General features: G+C 36.0%; 1 pseudogene; it reads left to right on the top strand.

The window, feature by feature from the left end:
* Positions 1 to 2,172: 2,172 nt before the first annotated feature.
* Positions 2,173 to 3,303, top strand: LOC109385230 (replication factor C subunit 3 pseudogene; annotated as a pseudogene).
* Positions 3,304 to 10,939: the final 7,636 nt, after the last annotated feature.

Raw genomic sequence — 10,939 nt, forward strand, 5'->3', positions numbered from 1 at the left:
CCAAAGGGCAGACTGGGTAGGGACCAGAGCCCTGCTAAAGCAAATCCTGCTCTGTAGGGTCAGCTCCTGCATAACTGCTCCTCCACTGTAGTCATGGCCAGTTCTCACAACCAAACAGCTTGAGAGTCAATCCCTCCCATTAATGTGCAAACAGTAACCAAGGCAAACCTACAACAGGAGGGCACACACAACCTAAACAAGGGACACACCTCGAGCACCTGACTCTGGTGACCAGGGAGACTGTGCCACTGGGTCTCACAGGACACCTACTACATAAGGCCACTCTACTAAGACTGGGAGACACAGCAGCTCTACTTAATGCATAAAAACAAACACAGGGAGGTAGCAAAAATGGGGAGACAAAGAAATATGTCCCAACTGAAAGAACAGAATGAAGCTCCAGAAAAAAAAATAAAAATAAGCAAAATAAACAAAATCAAGACAAGCAACCTACCAGATGCAGAGTTCAAAATACTGGTTATAGGGATGCTCAGTGATTTCAGTGAGAACTTCAACAAAGAAATAGGAAACATAAAAATGGAGATGGAAAATATGAAAAAGGACCACTCAGAAATGAAGAATGCAATAACTGAAATGAAGAATATATTAGAAGAGATCAAAAGTAGATTAGATGAAGCAGAGGATTGAATCAGTGATTTGGAAGATAAGGTAGCAGAAAACACCCTATGAGGAGAGCAAAGAAAAAAGAAGCCAAAAAAGGGAGATAGTTTAAGGGGCCTCTGGGACAACATCAAGTGTACCAACATTTGCATCACAGGGGTACCAGAAAGAGAAGAGAGAGAGCACTGAATTGAAAACATACTTGAAGAAATAATTATGTAAAACTTCCTTAACCTGGTGAAGGAAATAGACCTACAAGCCCAAGAAACACGGACCATACCAAACAAGATGGACCCAAAGAGGCCCACATCAAGACCATCATAATTAAAATGGCAAAGGTTAAAGACAAAGAGAGAATTCTAAAAGCAGCAAGAGAAAAGCATTTTGTTATCTACAAGAGAGCTCCTATAAGACTGTCGACTAATTTGTCAACTGAAACTTTGATGGCCAGAAGGGACTGGCATGAAATATTCAAAGTGATGAAAAGCAAGGATTTACAGCCATGATTACTCTACACAGCAAAGCTATCATTTAGAATCAAAGAAGAGATAAAGAGCTTCCCAGACAAAAAAATCTAAAGGAATTCATCACCACCAAACCAGTATTACAAGAAACATTAAAGGGACTTCTTTAAGAAGAAGGGAAAAAAAAAGATAAAAATATGAATAAAAAATGGCAACTATATATCTATCAACAATTACTTTAAATGTAAATGGATTAAATGCTCCACTCAAAAGATAGAGTGGCTGAATGGATAAGAAAACAATACCCTTAATGAAAAAGAACAAAGTATGAGAGAGATGTGGGGTATAGACAAAAGGTCTAATATACAATTAATTTGAGTCCTCAAAGGAGAAGAGAAAAAGGCAGGCATCAGCAATATTTAAAGAATGATGGCTGAGAATTTTTCTACTCAAATGAATGATAAAGCTCACAGATTCAAAAATCTTCACAAACACCAAGCAGGATAATAAAAGAAAACCACACCTAAGGATACCATAATCAAACTTCTGAAAACTAAAGATTTAAAGGAAATATTTAGAGCATCCAGAAAAAAAAGATACAAGATCTCCTGGGAAAATGACAATTAAGATAATAGTTGATATCTTAACAAAAATTAATGGAAGCTGGAAGGCTATGGGATAACATCTTCAAACAGCTGAAAGGAAAAAAGAAAAAGAAAAAAACAAACAAACAAAAAACCTGCCAGCCTAGATTTCCATACAAAAAAGTAAAAGAAAAATGTTCTTAGACAAATAGCTGTAAAATCGCATCTTTAACAGGCTAACATGGTAATAAATCCTAAAGGAATTTATTCAGGTTGAAGGTAAATGATCTCACATTATCACACTGAGTAAATGAGATACTATTGGCTATTAAAACAACAATCATAACAAATATATGTAAGATTTATAACATAGGGAATAAAATATATAAAATCAATAAAAATATGTGTGTGGGGGGTAAATGGAGATAAACTGGTGTAAGATGCTTGCATTATTTATGATAATGACAGGTACATTGTAACAAGTTAAGAATACATTTTGGGGCATGAGTGAGTGTGTGCAGAACTTTCAAGTGTCAAACCTCAGGAACTCGATTGACACGAGCCTCTGGGTGGACAAATACCAGCCCTGCTCCTTGGGATAGCTGGGCTATTACAAGGAGCAGGTGGTCCAGCTGCTCAACCTGATGCACTGTGATGACTTCACTCATCTGTTAGTGTATGGACTAGCAGGTGCTGGTAAAAAGACAAAAATTCTACATGAAATTTATGGTGTTGGGAGTGGAAAAAAATGAGAATTGAACATCAGACTATCACAACTCCATCTAAAAGTAAAATTGAAATTAGCACCATTGCAAGCAATTACCACCTTAAAGTTAATCCCAGTGATGCTGGAAATAGTGACTGGGTAGTAATTTAGGAGATGTTGAAAACAGTGACACAAACACAGCAACCTGAAACAAATACTCAAAGAGGTTTTAAAGGGGTTTTATTGACAGAAGTTGGCAAACTCACCAAAGATGCTCAACATGCCTTGCGCAAAACCATGGAAAAGTATATGTCCACCTGCAGATTGACCTTGTGTTGCAATTCTACATGTAAAGTGATAGCACCTATTTGTAGTAAGTGCCTGGCAGTTCATGTGCCTGCTCCCAGCATTGAAGATATTTGCCATGTGTTATCTGCTATGTGCAAGAAGGAAGGTCTGAATCTTCCTTCACAACTGACTCATAGACTTGCAGAGAAGTCCTGCATAAATCTCAGAAAAGCCATTCTTATGTGTGAAGTCTGCAGAGTGCAACAATATCATTTTACTGTGGATCAAGAAGTCCCTTAATAGATTGGGAGGTGTATCTGAGGGAGATTGCCAATGCTATTGTCAGTCAGCAGACTCCACAAAGGCTCCTTGAAGTTCTTGGAAGACTCTATGAGATTTTAACTCATTGTAATTCTCCCGAAATAATAATGTATTTATTCCTCCTGAAATAATAATAATCAAAAGTTCTCTCAGAACTTTTACATAATCGCAAGGAGAAGTGGGCCAGACGGCAGCTTACTATGAACACCATCTACAGCTGGGTAGCAAAGCCATTTATCATTTGGAAGCATTTCTGGCCAAATTTATGGCACTTTATAAGAAGTTCATGGAGGATAGATTGGAAGGTATAATGTTCTGACGTCTATCAGTAATTCTTCCTAATATTTCTCAGTATCAGCTTACATCCAGTTTATATTAGAATTGCAGGTAAAATAAACTAATTTTACTTCATAAAAAAATACATTTTGGAGCCAGCTGAATGGCGTGTTAGTTAAGAGTTGGCTTGGGACGCCAGCTCTGAGCAGCATGGCCCTGGTTCGGATCCCACATGAGGGCCAGTGACGCTGTGCCCTCTACAGCTAAGATGGTGAACAACAGCTCAACCTGGAGCTGGGCTGCCATAAGTCACCAGAGATGGCGTAGGCTGCAGTGGAGCTGGCCGGCAGCTGGCGTGTGCTTTCGTGAGCTGCCATGAGCGGCATGCAATGGCCGGCGACCGATCTGCCGCAGCCGGGAAGAGCCCAATGATAATACCAACATGGGCCAGTGAAGCGACGTCCTCCATAACTAGACTGAATAACAAAAGGACAGCAACTTGTCTGTTCCCCTCCCCCAATTCCACAATAAAATCTTAAAAATAAATATATATATATTTTGTAAATCCTAGGACTAACTGCTAAAAGACTGATAGTAAATGGAAAATAAAAAGATAAAATGGAATATTAAAATAGTTGATTAATAAAAACAAGGCATGAAGGAAGGAAGAAAGAAAACAACAGATAGAAAAAATAGAAAACAATTAGCAAGATAGTAGACTTAATCGCAACTTACTTATTTCATTATTAGAGTGAACATAAAGGAACAAAACTCCAATTAAAAAACATAGATTGTTAGATGACTTTAAAAAGACCCAATTATATGCTGCTTACAAGAGACACACCAAAATACACCAAAACATAAAAACACAAATAAGTTTCATGTGAAATGATGGATCAAATATGTCACTTAAACAACTAACCAAAGAAAGCAAATATTATTATATTAATATCAGAGACAGTCTACTTTAAGGGAAGAAGCTACTACTTGAAGTAAAGAGGAAAATTCTATATTCGTAAAAGAATTAATTCAACAGAAAGCAACAACAATGCTAAATTAATATGCACCTAAGAACATAGCTCTAAAATGCATAAAGCAGCAGCTGACAGAATAAAAGGATAGACAAATCTACAGCCATGTTTGGAGCATTCAGCGCATCGTTCCCAGTAACTTATAGAACAATCATAAAATTAAAATATAAAATATCTAAACAATACTATCAGCCAATTTTACCTAGTTAGTATTTATAGTCTACTACCACCAAAGAGTATAGAATACACATTCCTTTCAAGTACACAAGTAACATTTATCAAATAAAACATGCTTCAGTCCATAAAGCAAGTTTCAACAAATTTCAAAAGTAAAAAATCACACAATGTATTCTTGCCAACTACCATACAATTAAATTAGTACTCATTACCAGGACTATAACTTAAAAATCTCAAAGTATTTAGAAATGAAGTCACAAACTTCAAAAATAATCCATGGGGGCCGGCCAAGTGGCTCAGTTGGTAAAGAGCTCACTCAAAAGTATAAGCTCTGAGCAACAGGGTCACAGGTTTGATTCCCGGCTGGAGCTGAGCTGCTGCTGAGCTGCCAACAGGTAGCAGGATGGCTCAGCTAAAAAAAAAGTAATAATAAATAAATAATAATCCATGGATCAAAGAAGCAATTACAATGGAGATTATAAAATATTCTGAGCTGACTATATAGTGAACATGCAGCCTAAAACTTGTGAGATGCAGCTAAAGCAGTATTTGGAAATAAATTTATAGATCTAAATGTATACATTAGAACAGAAGAATGGTTTTAAATCAATTATCTAAGCTTCCAAAGCAAGAAATTAGCAAAAGAACCTCAAAGAAAATCCAAAGGAAGCAGAAGGAAGGAAATAATAATAATAAGAGCTGAACTCAATAAAATAGAGTACACACATATAGTAGAGTATATCCAAATAGCCCCCCCAAAATTTGAAATTAATAAAATTGAAAAAATGCCGTAGCAAAACTGAATAAGAAAACAGAGAAAACACAAAATACCAATATCAAGAATGAGATATTATGAATAAATTTATGCCAACAAATATGAATATTTAGATGAATGGACCAATTCCTTGAAAAACAATTTACTGAAATATAAAGAAAAAATAGGAAACCCAAATAGTCCTATATCTATAAAAGAAATTGAAACCTTTATAACAAACCTTTCCACAAAGTAAATTCCAAGCACAGATGGCTTCACTGGTGAATTCTATCATATATTTACTAAAGAAAAGATACTAATTTTACACAAATTATTTCAGTAAATAGAAAATAAGAGAATATATTCTAATGCATTTATGAGGTCAGCATACCTTGGATATAAAACTTGACACGGATATTACAGACCAATATCTTTCATGAACATAGGTACAGTAACTAAACAAAATTTAGTAAATGAGATATATTCCAGGGTAGCAAGGGCAATTTAAGTTTAGAAAATCAATTTATGAAATTTTCCACAATAATGATGTAAAGGTAAAAGCCTATATCATCCTCTCAGTTTCAGAAAAAGCATTTGATAAAAGTGAACATCAGTTGAAAATTAAAACATCTCAAGCTGGGCTGGCAGGGAACTTGCTCAAGCTGATAAAGGGCATCTAAGAAAATCCCACAGCTAACATTACATGATTACAGTGAAATAGAAAAAAATATTGCCCTAAAATCAGGAAAAGGCAAGGATCTTCACTATCACCATGTCTATTTGACATTGTATTAAGAGTCCTAGCCAATGTGATAAGACAAGAGAAAGAAATAAGTGTACAGATTGAAAAAGATTTAAGTAAAACTGTCTTTACTACAGACAACGCGATTGTTTATATTGAAAAACATTTTTAAATCTATGAAAAAAATACTAAGACTGAAAAGTAAATTAAAGAACATTGCATGATACAAGTTCAATATACAAAAATCAACTGTATTTGTATATGTTACCAACAAACAATTGAAAAAGTGAAATTAAAAAAATAAAATATTCAGGAATAAATTTGATAAAGCTCTGTTAGACATTTACACTGCAGCTATAAATCATGAGAAAATTTAGCAAATGAATGGATATACATAATGTTCATGAAATAGAAAACTTGATATCATTAAGGTGGCTATTTCCCCCGATTTGACCTATAGATTCAACATAATCCTAATCAAAATCCCAAGCAGCATTTTTTGCAGCTAATCAACCCGATTCTACAATTTATATAGAAACCCAAAAGACCTAGCAAATCAATCTTGAAAAAGAACAAAAGTGGAGGACTTGCACCACCTGATGATAATGCTACAGTAATCATGTACAGTGAGGGTATTGGTGTATTGGTAGACTACAGATCAATGGAACAGAACAGAAAGTACAGAAATAAATGCACAAGTATACAACAATTGCTTTTTGACAAAAAGGTCCAAGGTTATCAGAAAATGAAGACCTTTTTCAACAAAAAGTATCAGCACAACTGGATATCTATATGGAAAAATAACTTTGGCCTTTGTCTCACAGCATACACAAAAATTATTTTGAAATGGATCAGGCACCTAAACACAAAATCTAAACCTTTAAAGCTTTTAAAAGAAAACACAGGAGAATATCTTCATGAATTTTGGGTAGGCAAATATTTCAGGTGGAACATAAAAATTATGTTCCATCTATAAAATTATGTTCCATCTAGCTATAAAATTAAAAAATTATGTTCCATCTAGCTATAAAATTAAAAACTCATAATTTGAACTTCATAAAAAGTAAAAATTTCTGACCATCAACACCATTAATAAATTAAAAGGAAAGCCACAGAAGGGTTGAATATATTTCTCAATGCATACATTTATAAAGGACTTGGATCCAGACTATGTAAAGAATACAAATCAATAAGGGAAAGAAAAACATTTTTATAAATAGGCAAAAACTTCAAACAGACCTGTGACAAGATGTACAAATGGCCAATAAGCATGTAAAAGAAGCTCTATACCATTAGTCATCAGAGATAGCTAAATGAAAAATATAATGAGATACAACATCATACCCTTTAGAATAACTAAAATTTAAAGGAATGACTATAGTTCAACACCCTTTCCTTTTGCCTTTACTTCTTCCCTTCCAGTCCCTTCCCAAATGATTCAGCCCCAGAGCCATTATGTGGAACAGAGCAAGGTAGTTTCCATGTGATAGAGATTTGAGTTGAAACAGTGTATCAGAACTCCAGCAGGGTGAGGGGGGCAACCACTTCAGGGACAGCCCAACACAGCATATTGAAGCATAAGCAGGGTGAGACAGGAGCTCACACAGGGGAAAGACCAGTGTTAGATGTCTGAGCCTGAACAGGAAGAGCACAGCATCCATACGGTAGCTAGCCCAACATGGGGAATTAGGGCCTGAGCTAAGTGAGAAGGGTGTTCATGTGAGGGTGGCCCAGCACAGAGAGCCTAAGTGAACTGAGGAGGGCATCCACTTCCACAGGAGGCCTAAAGCAGGATTTCAGAAAGTGAGCATGGAAAGAAGGTGTCCTGGTTGGCAGGGGAGTGATCTAAAGTGGCGTCAAGAGAGTAAGTATAGTGAGAGGGGACCACATTGGGGAGGGGTTGGCAGTGGACATGGGAATTGGATACATTCAGCAATTCATCAAATAAGTAAGTATAATAAGAATAACACATGTCAGAGAAAGGAGCTACAAATTTGGAAAGGGGAAAAACTAAAGTGAACACTGTGAGTTGCTCTCAAATTGGAAGTATTGATGCAGGTTCATGGTTTTCAATACACAGAGAGAAGTACAGATGTAAATGTATGTGTTTGGGGTGTGTGTGTGTGTGTGTGTGTGTGTGTGTGTGTGTGTGTGTGTGTATCCATATATTCCCTAGTTCTCTCCTGAGAGAGGCACTAGGAGCAGTGATATACTCACAAATGTGCACACCATGTGCCTAAACCTGGATTTCTAAACACCATTCTTCACTAAAAGAAACTAAGCCTCCTTGAAGAAATGGCTGATTCCAGAGCTGGGCAGGAAGAGTATAAGGTGATCCTGGATATCCTTGTGCCAGAAAGCAAATAATTATTCCAAGAATGTTAGGGACATGTCAAACGGACACAAAAGCCAGCTTGTTAGATTATTGCCCACTAAAGAACATGGGAAATCATGAGTTCACACAGATATCAATTAATACATAAACAAATTAAAAGTTTGGGAAGCAATGGCATAGTTACCTAATCTCAGAATACCTCCCCACAAAAGTGTTAGTTACAAAAGGAAAACATTAACTTTACAGTGAAGAAGCCTTGTAGACACCACCTTATTCAAATGGTCAAAGTGAATATCAGTAAGGACAAATGAAATTCATGTGCTTTAATCTTGTCAAAGATGCAAAACCTGAATGTAATTATGAAAAAATATAAGACAAACCCAAACTTGGGGCCATTCTACAATATAATTGGCTTAGAAACTTCAAAACTTAAAAAAAAGGAAACCTGAGGGCCGGCCAAGTGGCACGATGGTTAAGAACTGGCTTGGGACGCCAGAGGGCCCCGGTTCGGATCCCACATATGAGGGCCAGTGACACTGCCCTCTACAGCTAAGATGCTGAACAACAGCTCAACCTGGAGCTGGGCTGCCATGAGTCGCCGGCGACAGCATAGGCTGCAGCCCCTGCTGCAGTGGGTTGCCATGGGCTACAGTGTGTAGCCAGCAGCCAGCGTGAGCAGCCAGCAGCCGCCATGAGCGGCCGTCCAGAAGCCGGCGACTGATCATTGAGGGAAGAGCGCAATGATGGTGCCAAGTTGGGCCAGTGAAGCAACATCCTCCAGAACTAGACTGAAGAACAAAAGGACAGCAACTTGTCTGTTTCCCTTCCCCAATTCCTCAGCGCTGTTCCCATCCCCCAATTCCCCAATAAAAATCTTTAAAAAAAAAAAAAAGGAAACCTGAGAACAGTTCCAGTTTGATGGAGTTTAACAACTAAATGTACAATAACACACACTTTTTGAACTAGATCCTTTTACTAGAAAGAACATTATTGGGACAACTGTTAAAGCTTGAATAATGTCTGAGGGTTAAAAATGGTTGTAATGCACCAATATTAACTTGCTAAGTTTTTTATGGTTATGTAGGAGAATGTCCTTGTTTGTATGAAATATACACTAAAGAATTATCTGATATCAGGTTGGCAACTTATTCTAAAATGGTGATAGAAAAACATGTTCTTTGTACTGTACGTGCAACTTTTGTGATTCTGTCAAAATTAAAAAAAAAACTATTATATTACAATCACACAAACACACACAAAAGTTAATACCAAGTGTTGGTGAGGCTGCAGAGCAGCTGTTCCACACTTTTGGTGGGGGTTAAACGGTAAACCACTTTGGAAAAATGTGTGTCCATTTCTTCTAGATTTAGTGACACCTACCCTATGACTCAGTAATTCTACTCCTAGAAATGTCCACAAAAGGGCTTGTACCAGAATGTTCTTAGCAGATATATTTGACATAGACCCCAAACTAGAAAGAACCCAAATGTCGATCAATAAGTGAATGGATAAATACATTGTGGTTTATCCATACAATGGATTACTATTCAGCAATAAATAAGAACAAACTGCTAAGACACAGAGCAACATGGATGCATCTCAAAAGAATTATGTTGAGTGAAAGAAGCCAGACACAGATGAGTTGATGCTCATGATTCCATTTATATGAAGTTCAAGGACAATCAAAACTAAACTATAGAAATTAGAATAGTTGTTGCTTTGGGAGAATGGAGATTTGAAAGGGGCCAGAGGGAACTTTCTGGGAGCAGAAATATTTTATATCTTAATTGGGTGTTGGTTATATGAGTGCATATATTTGTTAAAACTCATCAAATTATACACCTGAAATCTATGCATGTTATTTTGTAAACTATACCTTAATTAAAAAGCTTTAAAAAGTTTAAGTTCACTAAATCTTCAGCAGTGGTTCTCTCTAGGGGGTAGATTCTTTCACTTTCTACATTATGAATGTATTTCTGAGATGTTTGAACTTTTTGCAACAAGCATGTCTTAATTATTAAAAAGAGCCACATTTAAGATCTAAAAATATAATTATATAAAGATAAGACTTCTCCAAAGGGTGCTCAAGCAACTAGTTATTTCAGGGGAAAGTTAAGTTATATATATATATATATATATATATATATACACTTTTTTTTCAGGTATATCAGAGCATTAATATATAAAATATAAAATCAAGTCATAATTTTGAATCAAGCCATAAATAAATGAAAATGGAAGTTAATATTTATCTAATTTCTGAATGGCAAATAAACTTTTTAATACTAAAAACAATGTTAGGAATATAAAGGTACAGATTTTTGTTGCATAAAAATATTAAGATACATAATAAAACATAAAAATTAAATGCAACAGGAAGTTAGGGGGAATTTATAAAAACATAATATTTGACAGGTTTATAGGCAAAGTATGTGAATTCTAGAAAGAAAGGAGGAATGGAAGGAAGGAGGAAGGGAGAGAGAGAAAAAAAAGAAGGGAGGAAAAAAGACGGAAAGGAAGGGAGGGGAGGAAAGTTAGAAAGGAAGACAAGGAAGGGGGAGGGGACAAAATGGCTAATCAACAAGTGAATAAAAAGTAAACCTGAAATTTTACCTATCAAATCAGCAAATTTTGTTAGAG

This window comes from Hipposideros armiger, unplaced genomic scaffold (genome assembly GCF_001890085.2).
Source record: "Hipposideros armiger isolate ML-2016 unplaced genomic scaffold, ASM189008v1 scaffold_110, whole genome shotgun sequence".
Classification (NCBI taxonomy): domain Eukaryota; kingdom Metazoa; phylum Chordata; class Mammalia; order Chiroptera; family Hipposideridae; genus Hipposideros; species Hipposideros armiger.